Here is a 3085-nt window from a genome sequence, read left to right as displayed (position 1 = left end):
CAGTTAACGAGATTTTATAATAATTCTCATCATCATTAACATTTAAACGATTGTAAGCGTTTCGCGTTTTGTTCGAATGTTGTTCAAATCGGTTGCCTAGTTCACTTTAAGATGTTTTTTGTTCATGTTTTTGTGTTTTGCTTGTTGCGGTTGCACCCGATTCAAGAGCCGAATGGCTCACAGGGCTATACCAAATACATGAACTTGAACGTTGACCAGAGTGGTGAAGTATGGTTAAACAACCCCCTGGTGACCCTCGTCCGCCAGTGGGTTTGATACATGGGCTGTCCGTGTACACGGTTGAAATGGCCCTCGTCATAGGAACGTGGAATTTCCACTGCTCTCCGCCTTCGTGTCTGCCCCCTGTGTCTCTGTGACCTCCTGTCTGTCCCCACGTTTCCCTCTGTCTCCCCGCATGTTTGCCGTGTCCCCGCCTCTTTCGTGCGTCTCTCTCTGGCATGTCTCCCCCCGTGTCTCCCCCGTGTCTCCCCGTGTCTCCCCGTGTCTCCCTGTGTCTCCCCCGTGTCTCCCCCGTGTCTCCCTGTGTCTCCCCCCGTGTCTCCCTGTGTCTCCCCCGTGTCTCCCCCGTGTCTCCCCCCGTGTCTCCCCCGTGTCTCCCTGTGTCTCCCTGTGTCTCCCCCCGTGTCTCCCCCGTGTCTCCCTGTGTCTCCATGTGTCTCCCCCGTGTCTCCCCCGTGTCTCCCCCCGTGTCTCCCTGTGTCTCCCCCCGTGTCTCCCCCGTGTCTCCCTGTGTCTCCCCCGTGTCTCCCCCGTGTCTCCCCCGTGTCTCCCCCCGTGTCTCCCCCGTGTCTCCCCCGTGTCTCCCCCTTGTCCCCCCCTTGTCTCCCCCTTGTCTCCCTGTGTCTCCCCCCGTGTCTCCCCCCGTGTCTCCCCCGTGTCTCCCCCGTGTCTCCCCCGTGTCTCCCTGTGTCTCCCCCCGTGTCTCCCCCGTGTCTCCCCCGTGTCTCCCCTGTGTCTCCCCCGTGTCTCCCCCGTGTCTCCCCCCGTGTCTCCCCCCGTGTCTCCCCCGTGTCTCCCCCGTGTCTCCCTGTGTCTCCCCCCGTGTCTCCCCCGTGTCTCCCCCCTTGTCCCCCCCTTGTCTCCCCCTTGTCTCCCTGTGTCTCCCCCGTGTCTCCCTGTGTCTCCCTGTGTCTCCCCCCGTGTCTCCCCCGTGTCTCCCCCCGTGTCTCCCCCGTGTCTCCCCTGTGTCTCCCCCCGTGTCTCCCCCCGTGCCTCCCCCGTGTCTCCCCCGTGTCTCCCCCGTGTCTCCCCCGTGTCTCCCTGTGTCTCCCCCCGTGTCTCCCCCGTGTCTCCCCCGTGTCTCCCCCGTGTCTCCCCCGTGTCTCCCTGTGTCTCCCCCCGTGTCTCCCCCCGTGTCTCCCCCCGTGTCTCCCCCGTGTCTCCCCCGTGTCTCCCTGTGTCTCCCCCCGTGTCTCCCCCGTGTCTCCCCCTTGTCCCCCCCTTGTCCCCCCCTTGTCTCCCCCTTGTCTCCCTGTGTCTCCCTGTGTCTCCCCCGTGTCTCCCTGTGTCTCCCCCCGTGTCTCCCCCGTGTCTCCCCCCGTGTCTCCCCCGTGTCTCCCTGTGTCTCCCCCCGTGTCTCCCCCGTGTCTCCCCCGTGTCTCCCTGTGTCTCCCCCCGTGTCTCCCCCGTGTCTCCCCCTTGTCCCCCCCTTGTCTCCCCCTTGTCTCCCTGTGTCTCCCTGTGTCTCCCCCGTGTCTCCCTGTGTCTCCCCCCGTGTCTCCCCCGTGTCTCCCCCTTGTCTCCCCCGTGTCTCCCCCGTGTCTCCCTGTGTCTCCCCCCGTGTCTCCCCCGTGTCTCCCCCTTGTCTCCCCCCGTGTCTCCCCCGTGTCTCCCTGTGTCTCCCCCCGTGTCTCCCCCCGTGTCTCCCCCCGTGTCTCTCCCCGTGTCTCCCCCGTGTCTCCCCCTTGTCTCCCCCCGTGTCTCCCCCATGTCTCCCCCCGTGTCTCCCCCGTGTCTCCCCCTTGTCTCCCCCGTGTCTTCCCCGTGTCTCCCCCGTGTCTTCCCCCGTGTCTCCCCCGTGTCTTCCCCCGTGTCTCCCCCTTGTCTCCCCCGTGTCTCCCCCGTGTCTCCCTGTGTCTCCCCCCGTGTCTCCCCCGTGTCTCCCCCTTGTCTCCCCCGTGTCTTCCCCCGTGTCTCCCCCGTGTCTCCCCCGTGTCTCCCCGTGTCTCCCCCGTGTCTTCCCCCGTGTCTCCCCCTTATCTCCCCCGTGTCTCCCCCCGTGTCTCCCCCGTGTCTCCCCCGTGTCTCCCCCTTGTCTCCCCCCGTGTCTCCCCCCGTGTCTCCCCCGTGTCTCCCCCTTGTCTCCCCTTGTCTCCCCGTGTCTCCCCCGTGTCTCCCCCGTGTCTCCCCCTTGTCTCCCCCCGTGTCTCCCCCGTGTCTCCCCCCGTGTCTCCCCCGTGTCTCCCCCTTGTCTCCCCGTGTCTCCCCCGTGTCTCCCCCGTGTCTCCCCCTTGTCTCCCCTTGTCTCCCCGTGTCTCCCCCGTGTCTCCCCCGTGTCTCCCCCTTGTCTCCCCCCGTGTCTCCCCCGTGTCTCCCCCCGTGTCTCCCCCTTGTCTCCCCGTGTCTCCCCCGTGTCTCCCCCGTGTCTCCCCCTTGTCTCCCCCCGTGTCTCCCCCGTGTCTCCCCCCGTGTCTCCCCCGTGTCTCCCCCTTGTCTCCCCGTGTCTCCCCCGTGTCTCCCCCGTGTCTCCCCCTTGTCTCCCCCCGTGTCTCCCCCGTGTCTCCCCCGTGTCTCCCCCGTGTCTCCCACCGTGTCTCCCCCGTGTCTCCCCCTTGTCTCCCCCGTGTCTCCCCCGTGTCTCCTCCGTGTCTCCCCCCTTGTCTCCCCCCTTGTCTCCCCCCGTGTCTCCCCCCGTGTCTCCCTCCCCCTTGTCTCCCCCCGTGTCTCCCTCTTGTCTCCCCCCGTGTCTCCCCCCGTGTCTCCACTCGTCCCCACGTTCCTGCAACTGTCCCTGTCCCTGTTGTCTCCGTGTCCCCCTGTCTCCCCCGTGTGTCTCCCCCGCATCTCCCCCGTGCGTCATCCTGCGTGTCTCCCCCCCGCGTCTCCCCGCGTGTCCCCGTAGGAC

Source organism: Lampetra fluviatilis, chromosome 56 (genome assembly GCF_964198595.1).
Source record: "Lampetra fluviatilis chromosome 56, kcLamFluv1.1, whole genome shotgun sequence".
Lineage (NCBI taxonomy): Eukaryota > Metazoa > Chordata > Hyperoartia > Petromyzontiformes > Petromyzontidae > Lampetra > Lampetra fluviatilis.
Note: the sequence above shows the minus strand (reverse complement) of the source record.